Genomic DNA, 16,539 nt, shown 5'->3' with positions numbered 1-16,539 from the left:
CCTCCTCCTCTCCTCAGCGAGATTTCCCCTCTGCCCACACTAGCCTCCAGTTGCTCAAGCAGCAGCATTCCAATCCCAGGGACTTTGGACTTCATTCCTCTCAGGCACCAATGCCCTCTTCCGTGAGATGGGACTCAATCCCTACGTGCCTTCCAGGCTCCTGGTCCCTAGTAATCTCACAGTGAAAATGGTCCCCATTCAAAGAGGAAATCTAGCAACCCTACCCCACAGTCTGCCTGGTTTGCTCTGTCTTTTAACTTCTTTGCCCTGCTTGATTTTTTTTTTCTCCCTGGCACTTTCAAACTATCTGAAGTTCGCAGAACTCACTTGTTTGATGTGCCACTGCTCCCTGTAAACTTGATGAGGACAAGTGTGCCACGGGTTCGATTCACTACGGTAGCCAGGGAACTTCGGGGAGGCACACAGAGGACACACTAATAGCTGAGTGAATGGATGAATATAAATGAGAAGAAAACTCAGTGAAAAACAAGTAGCATCTCAGGGTAGAAATATCATCTTCTCTCAGAAGTCGTGTGCAGGTGCACACAACCACTTAAGCACTATTGTGAAAGCCAACTCTTTCCCCTCAGGTCATCAGGGTGTCCTATGAAGTATTTGAAACCTTAGGCCTTTCCAGATAAAGCCTGATGACGTTACTTGATTATAATGTAGCTGCTCGAATTGAGGCATCAAAGATATGCCTGCAATGTAACTACTTGCCTGGTTGCTAAAGGGCCGGTGAAATAACCAGTTGCCCCAGATATGATAAGGCTATAGCCCCTGGGACAGGCCTTGTTGATAAGAATAGATCAGGCCCAGCTGCTCGCCTTATGCAGCCTTCTGGAAATCTCCCTATGGGAGCTTCAGGCAATAGTGCAAGAAGCCACCTGGCACCTGCCAGAATAGACACCTAGAAATTCATCTCTCCTCCCAGTGGGCAGTAAAGGATTCAGCTTGCTTCCAGGCTCTTCTTGTATGCAACCCTCATCAAAGAGAGAAAGAGAGTCCAGTGCCTAAGCCCCCTAAAGAGTGGCACATGACCCCTTCCCTGCCTTTCTCCTGAGCTGGAACCACGGATGAGTTTTATTCTGTCAAGGCAGAGGTTCTCTTCTCTCAAAAGACTAGGCATAGGATTCATTTCTGATTCTGAAACTACAAAGTCAATCCTTCATCTAATCAAAGGACATCATCTCAGTAGCCATGACATCAAAGTGAAAGCATCAAGTGCTTGGAGGAGGCAGCTGCAGCCTCCATGACAGGAGGATAGGGTGCAGATGCTGTGTTTGAAGGTTTTCCCCCTTTGACTGGTTTTGTTTTTGTTTTTGTTTTTGTTTTTGTTTTTTGAGATAGGACCTTGTTAGATGGCCCAGACTGCAATGATCCCACCTCAGCCTCCATCCGTCGAGCACTGGGACCCACAGGTTCGAGCCGCGTCCCTTAGCACCACGTTCAGAGTGTAGAAGACATACAAGCACTGTATGTAACTAAGCCCAGTCCTACTTGTTCCTCCACACTCCCTGATAATCACTGGAACACACAGGGATTGAGGAGGAAACCTGAGATGTTAAGCAGACAGGAGGGGCGAAGCCCAAACAAAATTGTATAGGAGAGAGAGAGATTAGTTCTACTGGGGGACCTCGCCCAACACCACCCCCAAGAAAGAAGGAAAAGGAAAGCCTCAGGCCCAGGAGAACCTACACACTGGGCCTTGTCCTCAGAGGTCACAGATGTGCGTTTGGTGAAGAATATATTTTTTGTGTTCATGTACTTGTGCATCACATACACATCTGGGTGCATATATGGAAAAGCCATGCACCTCCTTTGAGACAGGGTCCCTTGTTGACCTTGAGATCACCAACTCAGTGAAACTGACTGATCAGAGAGTCCCAGTTAACCATCTGTTTCCATCTCCCCAGAACTGATATTTCAAGCATACTGCCATGCCCATCATTTTTACATGGTTTGGGAGATGGAACTGAAGTCCTCATGTTTATGAAACAAGCATTTTACATGGCATGCTGTCTCTCCATCTGGAATGTAGAATATTTTGAGTGGGGTCCCAGTCATGGTCATTTAAAAACAAACTCTTTCTTCTAGAACATTCTAGACCTCTTCCTTTACTCTCCATTCTCTAACCCTGACAAAGAGAGAATGTTCTCATGGACTGTGACATTGTAGTTATAAGAGGACATCAACATAATCATGAAGATTTAGGGCTGGGACACAACTGAACGGCAGAGCATGTGCCTAACAATCTCCAGCACCAAGAAAGTAGAAGGTAGAGAGAGTAGAGGAGCGAAAAGAAGGGGGGAGTAGAGTGAGGGCAAAAGAGAAATAGAAGAAAAAGAAAGGAAGGAGAAATGGAAGAAGGAAAAGTAGAATAAAAAAGAAAGAAGAAAAAACTGTTCTTTTGTAAGATTTTATTTTTATTATATTTAACTATATGTATATAACTATATATGTGTGTTTAACTATGTGTATGTGTGTTGATATGTACAGGTGAGTGAGTGTTGCACATAGAAGAAAAAGAAGTCAGATTCCCCTGGAGCTGGAGTTATAAACAATTGTGAGCTACCCAATATGGGTTCTAGAAACCAAATTGGTTCTGTGGAAGAACAGTGTGTGATCCTAAGCACTGAGTCATTCTAAAACCAACTCTGTTCTCACACATCCCCATCCTAATAACGTGGGCCCCTGAGCCTGTGCTTCTGCGCTACTGTGCTCCAACAGGGAATAGAGCCTTAGTCTTTGAGTCACTAATACCCTGTGGGCATAAAATGTGGGGCGAGAAGGAAGTGACACGGGGCAAAGGGTCTCCCTTCCAACTGTGGCAACCTCATAGGCGAGTAATTATGGCTTTCCATCTCCCTCAGGGTACCCAAGACAGACTCCTGCAATTACAGCCCACCACCATTCTGTAAGCAAAGTCACACCAAAAACACAACATCCATCCTTTCCCTTGTTGTCCAGGGTGTGTTTGTGCTTTGAAAGTGGAGTTGTGTAGCTTTGACACACATTGTATAGCCATCCCCCAGAGTTAGTTAATTATCTAACCCTTTCCAGAAAATGTGCCAATTTCTGGTTTCAAACACTTGACAGGGAACTCTCCAAGCCTGATCTGTTCTTGGCGTCAGAAGGGTAAAATTAGTCCAGGACCTCCAACCGTTCCTGAACTGGCCCTTCCACCCTATTGAGTGTGCTTGTAATTCTCAACTGCACTTGCTCTAGGACTGGCGTTAGAAAGCTGTGCCTTGCCTGTGGGGGTGGGTGACATGAAGGAGCAATGAACGCCACTTTTTAGATATGAAAGACAGTGCAACTGTATCTGAAGAAAAGTTGCTTCCAGCTGGTGTGGTGGTGCACACCTATGATCCCAGCACAACAGAGGCAGAGGCAGGTGAACTGTGAACCAGGCCAGCCTGGTCTACACAGCCTGGGTTACAGGCCATCCAGGGCTACATGGTGATACCCCTGTATCAAGGAAAGAAAGAGGAGGGGTTGTTCCGCCCCGTGCTCTTCTATAAGTACTGAACTTCTTTCTTTACTTGGTTTTTTTCTTCCAATATCTTGTGTGCTTCAACAGTCACAGCGGTCATCCTATCTTTGGATGATGTGATCTTCCTACAATACAAACATCTGACATTTACTGAGCTTGTTGCTAGATGTCCACCACCCTGTCCCTACCCCACAAGAGCTTTATGGGAATGGTCCCAGTGAAAGCTCATGACAACCTGAGAAATAATGTTCTTCACCATGATGAGCAAACCATGGGAAGAGGCCACATTCACTCACTATATGTTGCTATAACGAAATACATGAAGCGAGACACTTAAAAAGAAAAGAGGTTTGTTTGAGAGGCTAAAGTCTATGATTGGGAAGTGTCAACAGTTCTGCCACCCACAGCCCTTCGAATGGTGTGCCTCTGGTTAGCCTAAGGACCTCTGTTAGGCCTCCTCTTTCTAAAGGTTCCACCTTCTAGTGTTGTCACAATGAAGGACCAACTTCCAACCCAAGAGCCCTTGAGAAGGAAAGCTGTGTGTAAACTACAGCAGGGGCATAAATAATTTCACCATGGCCAGATACACAGTAAATAGAGAGCAGGGTTTCAACCATTGACCCTTGCCAGTAACCACAGCACTGTGGTTCTAGTCACCGTGAGAAAACACAAAGGGCTGGTGGAATAGCTCAGTGGTAGAGCTCGTGCTAAGCCCAGTCAAGCCCCTAGGTTCATTTTCCAGTGCTCTGCCCCCACCCAAAGAAGAAAATATAACAACAACCAACTTAACCAAAATTCTAATTAAGACGCAAATGTCTGTGCAGCATTCACTATCTAATTATCTACCGAATGCCGACGTGCAAGGTCAGTATTACCTCTTGATGTCAATTCATCTGACGGTTTTTAAACTTTATATTAATTCACAAAACACAAGACCATCCACTTGCCCAGCCACCAACACTACAAGCCTCAGTGGACATCTGTTGTTAGAACTCTTACATGGCCGTTCTGAAGCAATGGAGCTTTAGAAATAAGGGTCCATACTTACACTATCAATTTTGTAAGGCCAATTTACATTTCTTCAGTTTGAATTTCTTGATTAGATTGAACCATTTGCAATTCTGCACTGCTGCAGCACCTCATTGAAGCCCTCACAGAGCTTGACGTCACTCTGGTTCTGGGGACATTCCAGAAACTGCTTGATCTCAAGGGAGCAAGGCCCATGAGACTGCTGGTCTAGTAACTAGGATCCCTGAGGCTCCTGGTAAGTGATATCAGGCTTTGCAGGCTCAGCGTTACCTCCTCCACAGAAGCCCCCAGTGATGGCGTGACCCAGGGTGTGCCTCACCTCAGAGCCCACAGCCACACCTGCCTCAGTGGTTGCCATCTGGGCCACCAGGTCTGGCTGCCGGGTTGGGTGGCGGGGAATGGGGAGGGGGGGGCAGCGGCAGGTGAGCCAACTGCAGATGGTGGTGCAGCTGCTGCTGGAGGCTGAGCTGCAGGTGCTCTTCTGGGAGCAGCCCTCATTTAAGGAGCTCAGCTGGCCGAAGGGGCCACTGGGAAGTGCAGCTTTCGCTTCCACTCGGCAACCTTCTTGCTAGTAACCTCTGTCCTCAGAGACGACTAACTGCCAATTCATCTGATTTTTAAAGAATAAATATCATCCATGAGACCAGTAAAGACAAAAATGGTAAATTTTAATAATTTTCATAGTCTCCTGAATCTTCCTTGGAATTTCATCTATTTGCTGCACCGGAAGTGTTTTTGAGTTATCCCCCCAAACTCAAAGACTATCAATGTTCTTATTACATCCGAAGAACACATAGGGAAAGGAAGCAAGGCAGCTAGAAGTCTTCCACCTCTTATTTAATTACGTTGATGAAGATAATTGCAAAACCCTCTAAGTTCCTAGGAGCAATGCCTCAGCATCCTGTCACTCAGTCCTTGCATGTCACTCTCTGCTGACTCATAAAAAGACTCCAAGAATCAGGTCCTTGTCTGTGACTAGAGGATGAGTCAACAAGACAACTCAGTGACCTAGTGCAGACCACAACAGCACAACCCCCTCACCTACTGCAGATCACAACGACACAACCCCCTCACCTACTGCAGATCACAACAACACAACCCCCTCACTTACTGCAGATCACAACACAACTCCCTCACCTACTGCAGATCACAACAACACAACCCCCTCACCTAATGCAGATCACAGCAACACAACCCCCTCACCTACTGCAGACCACAATGACACAACCCCCTCACCTAATGCAGATCACCATTTTGGAAGAGAAAGTTTTGGAAGAGGGGTTGTCTGTTGAGGAGGATTGGTGAAAAGTTGCTTTATGATTTTGCTCTGATTTTGGTTTGTTTTTCAGGAAGTGGGTCACTTTGTAGCCCAGGCTACCCGGTAACTCACAGTATAACCCAGGCTTAAAGTCTCAACTGTATTGCATTAGCCCTCCAACTGTTGGGATTTCTAGTATGAAAAAAAAACTGTTGTTGTTGTTGTTGCTGTTGTTGTTGTTGTTGTTGTTGTTGTTGTTGTTGTTTTGAGATAGGGTCTCCTCTAGCCCAACCTGGCCTCCAACTTACTACGTACTTGAGGCTAGCCTTGATCCTGTTACTTCCACCTTCCAAGTGCAGGAATTTTATTCTGTACCACCACACCTCATTAAAAACAGGGTTTTAGTTTTTGGTTTTGGTTTGGTTTATTGCTATTTTGTTGTTGTTGTTGTTTTTAAGATAGAAACTAGAGCCAGGTGTGGCAGCACACACATGTAACCTCTGCAGTTTGGTGACTGAGGCAGAAGGATCATGAGTTCAAAGATAGGACAGGCTACAGAGTAAGACACTGTCTCAAAACACTAAAATTAGGCTGGGCACTAGTGGTGTGCATCTTTAATCCCAGCACTGGAGAGGCAGAGGTAGGCAGATCTCTATGAGTTCGAGGCCAGCATGGTCTACAGAGCAAGTTCCAGGGCAGTCCAGATAACACAGAGAAACCCCGTCTCAGAAAACAAACTAAACTGAAAGTAAATTGATAAGAGACTCTATCCTGGCCTACACTGGAGTCGGGGTGGGCTGGGGGAACTTAGCAAACTGGAAACCAGCAACTCTACTGCCATCTGTCAGAGAAATGAGGTCACAGGCTAAACCTCCGAACCTCTTGAAGTAGTGCTGGGAGACAAAACCCTGAGTGAGCACTGCTGTAGGCTCTGCAAATGAATTCCAGTCCTGAAGGTCCTTGCACCAGGGTAAATCTGACCTTCTGAGGACTGGCCAGGCCACACTGGACCAGTGGAGTTTCCAGCCATGAAATGGGGAAAGGAACCATTGTGAAATTTGAAAGGGCATTCTGCCATGCTCCCTACCTCAGGTTGGAATCAATGAGGAACCCACCAGGAAGAAGAGATCTGCCCACCACCAAGACCTTCCAGCCTTTGCTTCTGGCTGAGATGCCAGAATTAACCCAGTTCATCCCCGAGCCAGACAAAGATCCCACTCTAGCCCCATAGTTGCCCTCCTTGCGCACAACCACATGAGCCCGGCCAAAGTTATTGGGAAGTCTCTATTGGTAGCTAGAGGTCATGGCTGCACCAGAGCAGCAGGCTAAAGGAATTTCTTGTTTCGTGAAGGTAAACCCATTTGTAGCCTTTTCCCCGGAGGCTGCTGACAAGCACTGGGACTATGCCGCCCTTCCTTACATACTCTTGCCTGTCTCCTTCAATGCCCTCCTCAAATTCAGGACTTAAGGCCTGGAAGGAGTCACAGACACCATCTCACTGGAAGACGAAACTGAAGTTACGAGGCTTTGCCATACGGGAGAAGCGGGGAGAGCAGAGCAAAGCTTGGTGAAGCAAGTTTGGTTTGAACTGAGTAAAGCAAAGGAACTAAAGTAGCCTTCTCTTGACTGGCAATATTCCTTAGGTTCTTGAGTCAGCGTCAGCTTTTCTATGGAACTTAAGGCTCTTATCAGTCAGCATATCCACTGCTATTTTGTCAACTACCAGGAAAAAGAAACTAATAAAACCATGACATCACTGGCTGCAAATCATCTTTCAGAGACATTAACATATGAGTCTCGGAATCAAGGAAAAGTGGGCTGATAACAAGTACTCTGGGTACCTAATCGTATTTAATTCTCGAAACAAATCATCTGAGATGGTAATATGAGTTAGTGAATTCCTTTAAGATGAGGAAACCAAGGGCTTAAAGGTCTCATGAGTAACAGAACAGAGGCAACTTCACACCTGTCTATCTGTGGGATAGAAGTCTGTGAGGGCCACGCCTCTGCAAGTCCAACAAGTCTCATAGAAAATGCAATTTCATGGGATAAGATCCTAGTGAACGTGCAATACAGCAGCTTTCTCCTCTCACACCTAGAGTTCTTGTCTCAAAGGACAGTGAGTGCAATGGTCTGGGTCCTCCGCTGGGTGATACATGTAAGGATGAACTTCTACATCGGCTAGGAGCCTGTGAAGCAAATGAACGAAACATTGCCTGCTTCCTTCCTCCTAAGAAAGGTGCAATGTTCTGAACAGTAGTCACATCTCTAGAATTTAAAACTTCGTTATTCTAGTCTCTCATCTTTTTTTAAAAGATTTATTTATTATTTATTATGTATACAGTGTCCTGCCTGCATGTACACTTGTAGGCCAGAAAAGGGCACCAGATTTCATTGTAGATGGTTGTGAGCCACCTTGTGGTTGCTGGGAATTGAACTCAGGACCTTTGGAAGATCAGGCAGTGCTCTTAACCTCTGAGCCATCTCTCTCCAGCCCTAGTCTCTCATCTTTTAAATAAAGTACTTCACTTACCTTTTAGATAGATAATGTGTGCACAGGATGGGTGATTCAGAAGTAACTCTCCTATTGTCTATGTGTGTGTGTGTGTGTGTGTGTGTGTGTGTGTGTGTGTGTGTGTGTGTGTGTTTACCAAGAAATTGTTTTTTAAAGAAATTCGAAAGCCATGTCAGTGACTATAATTCTAGCTACTTAGGAGGCAGGAGGATTGTGAGTTTAAAAAAAAACACCCTGGGCTATAGAGTGAGTTGAAGGCCACCCAGGCCACACAGAAAGATTGTTTCATACACACGTATACACAGGACTGGAGCGTAACTTGGTGCAATGTTTTCAGCACGTCTATGCTTTGACTGCACTGTCATGTGAGGCAGTTTGCAGAATTCTCCTCTGGTCATACAGTGCTCAAAGTTTCAGATTTTAGATAGGTTATGACTGTTTAAATTCCACCTAAAATGCATCTCAGTCCTAAAATACTCTAACAGAACACTGCAGTACAGTGGAGAAGGCGGCTGACTTTAGGGAAAAAGTCAAATTCCTAGGACAGGCAGAGTGGCTCAGAGGGTAAAAGGCCTGGTCGTGCAGACCTGTTGACCTGAGGTCATACCCAGAACCCACGTTAAGGTAGACAGAGAGAACCAACTCCACAAAGTTGCCCCTTGAGCCCCATATGCACAACATGACACACACACTCTTAGACACACACAATAATAATAATAGAGTATTTTGTAAGTATTAAAGGACAATGAGGTTTTTTTCCAATTTAATGGAAATGGATTTTTTCCTACATAATATATCCTGATTATGATTTCCCCTCCCTCTGTTCTTACTAGCTCCTCCCACCTCCCCTCCAGTCCAGATCCAACCCCTTTCAGTCTCTCACTAGAAAAAAAGACTTCTAAGCAATAATATAATATAGTATAATATAATTAATATAGTAAGATAAAATAAAAAACTAACACATCAGAATAGGACAAAATAAACAGAAAGTGAAGAGCCCAAGAGCAGGCACAAAAAAACAGAGGTCCACTCATTGGCATATTCAAGAAGCCCATAAAAGCACTAAACTGGAGGCCATAATGTATATGAAGAAAACCTGTAGGGTAAAAAGAAAGAAGAAAATAAATAAATAAAATAATGAGATAAAATGAAATAAAAAGCCCTGTCACGACATTATGAGACAAGGAACCTCCAAAGATGTTGATTTCTTGGCCATCTGCTGCTGGGCATGCGGCCTCCCCTTGTTTCTCCAGTGAGACTGTCTTTGAGGAAACTAAATTTTCAATGCATATTAATTTGAGATCGCTTTCGGGTTAGCGATGGGGTCATGTGTCCACGTCTCCTTTCAGCTCTAGGACCCCATCTGGTGCCGAGTTCTTTATATATTTTGGGTATTAGCACTCTAGCCAATGTGTAGTTGGTTAAAAAAAAAATCTTTATCCATGCTGTAGGCTGTCTCATTGTCCAAATGATGGTATCCTTGGCCTTACAGAACCTTTTCAGTTTCATGAGGCCCCAGTTATTAATTGTTGGTCTTAGTGCCCATGCTAACAGTGTTCTGCTCACAAAAGTTTTTCCTGGGCCAATAAGTTCAAGGTTACTCTCCACTTTCTCTCATATCAGGTTCCATGAAGCTGGTATTATGTTGAGGTCTTTGAGGGAGTTGAGTTTGTAGAGGATTGGAAATATGGATCTATTTTGGATTCTTCTACATGCAGCCATTGAACTTGACCAGCATCATTTGTTGAACATACTGTCTTTTATCCATGTTTGTTTATGTATTCTTTATCAAAAGCCAAGTGTCCACAGTTGTGACAATGAGTATCTTAATATTGCAATGAGATGAGAAGTAAAAATGGATTTGCAAAAAAAAAAAAATTTTAATGGATTTTCAATGACAAGAAATATGCCAGATGCCGTATGCACCTGTGATCCAGCACGGAAGCAGGAAATACTAGAGTTTGATGCTGGCTAAAGTGCAAGAGAAGGTGGGGAGGAGGGAGAACTGTGTTAAAAGAATGAGGAAAAGGGGAAGAGAGCAAACTACCATAGTCTTCAAGAGTAGCCCTTAAGGAAGCAGAAGTGTGAGCAAAGGCGTGAGATGAGAGGCAGCCAGCATCTCTCCAGGCACTCCACCCTTCTAATACGTGAACTCTGAGCTTGTTAGATGTTTTTTAGTCCTCTGCTGAAATACAAAACTCAATCACTTGTCCTCACAAAGATGGTGTGTGTATGTGTGTGTATGTGTGTGTGTGTGTGTGTGTGTGTGTATGAGGGGGGTGGAGATCAAGAAGAACTGTGGCCTTAATATAGCTGTTAAAAATCAAGCCAAAAAAAATGTTCAGAGGGTTAGAATTTGCAAAAGATCTAAAAACTTTAGACAGAGACTACTCAAACAGGGTCTTATGTAGCCTAGGCTGCCCTCAAACTCCTGATCCTCTTTGAACCAGTGATGATCTTCCTGACTTAATTTCCTAAGTGAGAGCTACCACTCTGAGCTATTCCTTGAGTTAGAAATTTTAAATGAGCTTGAGTTGCGGGGGAGGGGAGGAGGAGGTGGGTAGGGCGAAGGGAGTGGAAGAGTGAATTGTTAAAGGGATAAAATGCCGGTGTTTCACCCAGTTCAGCATGGAATCCACCGCCTACTAGGGAGCCCCTCAGGTGGCTGCCCTATGAATGGGCACAGAAGGGACCAGTGAGCAGGTAGCAAAGTAGAAACAAGCTATAGGGGCTAAGAAGATGGGTCAGTCAGGAAAGAGCCTACCATGCAAGCATGATTTCTTGAGTGCAGATCCCAAGCATCCAAACAAAAAACCATAGTCAGTGTAGTGCGTCTGCAACCCCACCTCTCGAAAGGCAGAGACAGAAGGCTTGCCTGGGGCATTCTGTCCCATCAGTCCATTCAAATAAGTAAGATCTGGGTTCAGTGAGAGACCTTGTTTCAACAAAACAAAAGCAAAGGATAGAGGGCTTGGGAAACAGTCCATTGAGTAAAACACTTGCCTCGCAAGCCTGAATCCAGAATCAGTATGTTTAAAAGGCCAGATGGAGTAGAACACACACTTATAACCTCAGTGTGTCCACACTGGGGCATGGAAGGCAGAATAGGAAGAATTGTGTGGAAGTTTATAGAGCAGCTAGCCAGCTGTGTGCAGCAGTGGACAATAACAAATGTCTCAAACAAGATAAACTGGGTGGACCAATACCCAAGGCTGTTCACTGCCCTACACATGGGTGCCATGGCACTCTCATGTCCCTGACCATACACACATGCCATAAATAAGAACAACAACTGAGGAAGACACCTCCATATGCACACATGTGCATATACACTGAAACACACATAAAAGAAAAAGAGAGACGAATAATGGAGGGAGGGAAGCTATCAGATAGCAACTGACAGAGTAGGGGTAAGGGGGAGGAAAGAGAACAATAAAAGAGACAAAGGAAAGAGTGTAAATCTACTGAAAAGCTGAGAGATCTTCCACTCCAGAGGTGATGGAAGAGTAGAAGAACAAAGTTCAACTAAAAGATGGATGCTGAATTCTCCAAATGGAGGTTCCATCAATACCCAAGACATGCTGATCTACTGGAAAATATTTTAAAATATGAAACTGAAATATTATTGGACGTGTCAGGCCATCTGACTTTATGTCGCAGTTTGTTCCCTCCAAATCACTCCCCCTACATGAGGAGTGATCTATAGCATTATAATCAAATAGCTGGCACTCGAAGCACAATTTTTTTCTTTCAAGGGCACAGATTAGATACCCTGGGATGGCCACATTAACATATTACCCATCCCTGTGCTTCAAGCATCACTGTGATAACTGAGGGAAACCAGGCAGTCTAAAATGCAAAGTTGATGGGAAGGGTGGAGTTTGCAAAAAGGAAGTAATTAAACTCATTAGTCAAAAGCAGAGAGGGAGAGAGAGAAAGCCCAGCCAATCATTCATTAGACTAGGAAGTGTTTCTTTTTAATGGGAGGATATCACAAAGCTGACAGTTAAAAATGGCATTAATTTTTATGTCATAAGGGTCAGCACCCCAGTCAAGGACACTCCAGCGCAAAGGATACTCTGGAAACCTCCGCCATGACACAGCATGAGCTCCTGAACACTATCCGCAAACCCTTTGACTTTCCTCTTCACACTTGGTTTGTGCCTTTTGTAACCACGCTGAGCACCTGACAAGTGAGTATAAATTATAGAGAGAGAGTATGGGTAGGTTTCTCCCTGGACCAATAAAGTTTATTCGTAAAATGTTCAGAAGCTACACTGATCACAACCTGGACTGGACTTCTACACTCTCCTGCTTCAGCTTCCCTAAGACTAGAAGAGTATACCCAACTCAGAAGCCAAATCCGTGTGGTAAAGGGAGCTGGTATGGTCATGTGAGTGAGCAAGCACATGTGTACGCATGCATCTAGAAGCCAGATGTGAGCCTTGCCTGTCATCATCAACCCATCCTTCTTCTTCTTCTTCTTCTTCTTCTTCTTCTTCTTCTTCTTCTTCTTTTCTTCTTTTCCTTCCTCCTCCTTCTCTTCTTCCTCTTCCTCTCCCTTTTCTTCCTCCTCCTATTCCTCCTCCTCTTCTTCTTCCTCCTCTTCCTCTTCTGATGCTGATGTTAATGCTGCTTCATGATCATCATTAGCAGCAGCAGCGATAGCATCGTCATCATGGTCATCATCATGGGCGGGGCCAAGACTCAGCACAACAGGAATGTGGAGGTCAAAGGAAAATTTGTGGTGGTCACTTTTTTTTCCTATCTTTATGTACTTCTGGCTGTCAACTCAAGTTGCTGGGCTTGCTCAACAAATCCCTTTACCCAGTGAGCCATTTCATTGGCCCCATCCACCTGAACTCAACAGTTGGCTACGCTGGCTGGCCACAGAATTCCAGGGATCCATCTGTCTCTGCCTTCCTCAGTGCTGGAACTACAAAAGGATACCACTGGTAGGGGTAGGAGGAGCCCCAACTGTCATCTCAGTGGCAGTTGAGAATGACTTTTTAAAAAGGGTGAAGAGCCCCTAGAGCAATTGAAGCATGGAACAGGTTGCAGTGGTCAACTAACAACCATCCCAGATGATCAACAGGAGCCACCGGGCCACAGGACAGCCCCACCAGAGTCCAGGGAAGCGGCTGGTACGAAGGTGATTAGAGCATCACTGTAGCAACCAAAAACTACAGAAGCCAGTGCACACAGGGCTTCTGCCAGCCCAGCTCCTGCTTTCAGGTAGCTCCCGGGGACTGCTTGACTCTGTGGAAGAGAAAAGGAAAGGAAAGAACAAAGACCCATTAGAGTCGCAGAGACCTGAGAAAGAGGACCCACTCCTGTCTTCAAGACTGCACAGACCCCAATGAAGTTCTGAGGTCTGTCACTTCGTCTACAATGAAGGAGACTTCGGGGATTGCCAGAGATAGGGGTAACCATGGTCTTGTTTTGCTCAGACTTGGTACAGTTCCTCTGCAGCATCCTTAGACCCTGGAAGAGCTTGGAGCTGTGACACTTTGTGGCCTCACTGCTAGGCACATGAAGCCTGCTGCAAACTTAGGCCTGGAGGGCTGGCAAGCCCTCTCCATCCTCTGGCATCCTGCTTCTACTTTCCTATTCGAGTTTCCACTCTCCCATCTCAAATGCTCCCACATGAAGAAGGAAAGCCCCCTCTCTGTTCTTGGAAGGAGGGCAAGACAAGACCCAGAACGGAGACTCCACAGCCCCTGGCTTCAGCATCGCGCCTGGCTCTGTAATATGAGGAACCCAGCTCCGCAGGCTAAAGCAGTAAGCACCACGGTCAACCAGGCCACCTCCCCAGCCCCCTTAATTCTTGTCACTTGAAGTGTATGTTCCCCTGGAGAATTGCTTCTTGACCAAGCCAGCTTACCCCTGGCTCAGGAGGTCACAAGAACAATTGACAGGACAAAATGCTTATGGACAGGCAGACATTTCTCATTCAGGCTGATTCCCTGGCTTCCTTGAGCCATTTCTGCTCTCCTAAGACCATGGTCTTGGGCTCCTGGCTGCAAAAACTGCCAAGTCATGAGAGTTGAGTCATCCAAAGTTGCACACAGGACTCGCCTGGCTCTTTGGGCGTGTGTTTTGCTGACATGCCTCATTGAAGACAGTTTAACTCCATGCCATGGCTCTGACCCGCCCCACCACCACTACCACCAAGGCCCAGGGTGGGATCCCCCTCCCCCGCAAGCTGTATCCAGCTTTTTCTTCCAGGCACACTTGCGTTCCCAGGCTCCTCTAAATAAGGAGGCCCGGGGAAAAAAGAGAATGACAGCCAGAGTGCCTACGCAGGCGCAGAAACACAAAACCCAGTTTTCACAGAGTGCACAGTGGGAACCAAGAGACGAAGCAACCCACCGAACAGATGCAAGTTTCTCAGGCTCCGGTTCAGCTGGGAACGTGTGCTGGAAAGCAGAGATAAATCACATAGAACTTGCTGTCATCCCTCTACCTTCCTGCTAAACCCTTTGACACCGTCACTTCTCTGGCTGAGGCCGCTGTAGTTTTTAAATGAAGGCTGGGAACCGGCTTTTGGCAGCGCCCGCCTCATTTTTCCGCTAATACCTCTGTGGATTCTGCGTTCGCATCTGGCCAGTGCCATCATGCTGGGTATGATTATAATAGGCTGCTGCTCTTTCCCAAGCAGGAAGCTGGAGTCTTGTAACCGACAGCTTAAACAGGGGCTTGTTCCAAACACAACAGGCAGATCACAGCCAGGGAAGGGGCTGCAGTGCGGGGACTTCTCCCAAGGCATAAAAAAGGAGAGGGAGAGAGAGAGAGAAAGAGAAATGTGTTAACTGTGCTAACAGTGCCAAGTAATATGCTTCGTTAAAAATTTAATCACCTACAAGTGCAAAGCAAGTGCAAGGCAATCATGTTGTAATTAGCACGGCAATTAACACCTCCCTTTCCGATAGCACATGCATCCTAGGAAGGGCAGGATTGCAAGTGTTTTGCTGCTGACAGGCACGGTTCCTATAGAGAGGGGAGGAAGTGCTTGACTCCAATGTTCTGCTTTCTGGCATTTGGGTTCTATGTCCCTAAGAGCTCAGAACCAGCTGCCATTTTGGCTGTGTGCCTGACGTCATCGAGGTCCCTGTTTTACACGTTCTCAGACGCTCCTTTCTCCTGCCACCTTCCCTTCCATAGCATTATCATATACATAAATCTCTACCTATACATAGACACTGAGAGCAAATCCACCACACCATATACCCATGAGCACTTGTTTGCTGATGAATGGCTTTTCCTGCCTCCACCCCCCCACCCCCCGCCCCCCCAAAAAAGGTCTTCCTTAGTTCTTTGTCACTAACCAAAACTAACCAAAAACAAAACAGCAAGAAAACTTCAATGGAAAATTTGGTCTAGAAGAATTCACTCTATATGACCCAAAAACTTGGGCCTCCCCTATACCAGCAAGATAGTTCTGAGGGCTCAAGAGTCAGTCTTTCAGGCAGGGGAGGGGTGCAGGAAGGTGGACCTTTCTAAAAATAGCATACAAAGTTCAGGTCCCATAGCTGGCCTTAAGAGAAGGCAGCTCCTGTGCTCTCTGGAAAGTGTCTGCTAACCTGACAGACAGGTTTCTGGAGATCTCCTCAGTGCATCAAAGTTAATGGGGGAAACAAGTGGGAAACTGGAATGAACTGTCCTCAGCCCCCACTCGAGAAAGTATCTTTGGGCTGGGGATGTCACTCAGTTGGAGACCAAGTGATTAGCGAGCATGAAGGCCATAAATACATAAATAATGGACCTTAAGTTCAAACCCTAAAGTATGTATATTTGTTATAATGCATATAACACACACACATACACACACACACACACACACACACACACACACACACACACACACATTATCTTTGTTAGCCAGATAGAGTAGCTCCCTCACTTGGAGGCTGAGGCAGGGGGATTTTCACAAGTTTGAGGTTAGTCTGGGCTGCATTGTAAGTTTCAAGCCAACATAGTCTACATTATAAGACCCTGTCTCAATGAATGAGTGAATTTCTTTTTTTTAAAAACTTGAGCTTTCTAATCGGTATTTTTGTCTCCACTTGGGTAGATGGAAGCAGGCCCAGAATGTGATGCCACTACTAGAAACAAAGAAGCCAACAAATTTAGGAGACATCTAAGTTTTGGCTGAATTAAGAACTTAAGAAACAGCACTGCAAATCTTTGAGGTTGACCTCACCTTATTCTTACTGAGCATCAATGACACTGTGAAAGCAT

At 45.5% G+C, this 16,539-nt stretch overlaps 1 long non-coding RNA gene across 3 annotated transcripts in view; it reads right to left on the bottom strand.

The window, feature by feature from the left end:
• Positions 1-16,539, bottom strand: part of LOC311604755 — a 99,980-nt gene that overhangs the window by 50,756 nt on the left and 32,685 nt on the right. For 2 of the 3 annotated variants that reach the window (XR_014781654.1, XR_014781655.1), the window contains exon 4: positions 12,280-13,557. The exons of the other annotated variant lie outside the window; for it this stretch is intronic. This is a non-coding gene — a long non-coding RNA (uncharacterized lncRNA). Of the gene's footprint in view, positions 1-12,279; positions 13,558-16,539 lie in introns of those variants that run through there. 3 annotated transcript variants of the gene reach the window in all.

This window comes from Acomys minous, assembly GCF_964271855.1.
Source record: "Acomys minous genome assembly, chromosome: 9".
Classification (NCBI taxonomy): domain Eukaryota; kingdom Metazoa; phylum Chordata; class Mammalia; order Rodentia; family Muridae; genus Acomys; species Acomys minous.
This window is presented reverse-complemented; position numbering and strand designations above follow the sequence as displayed.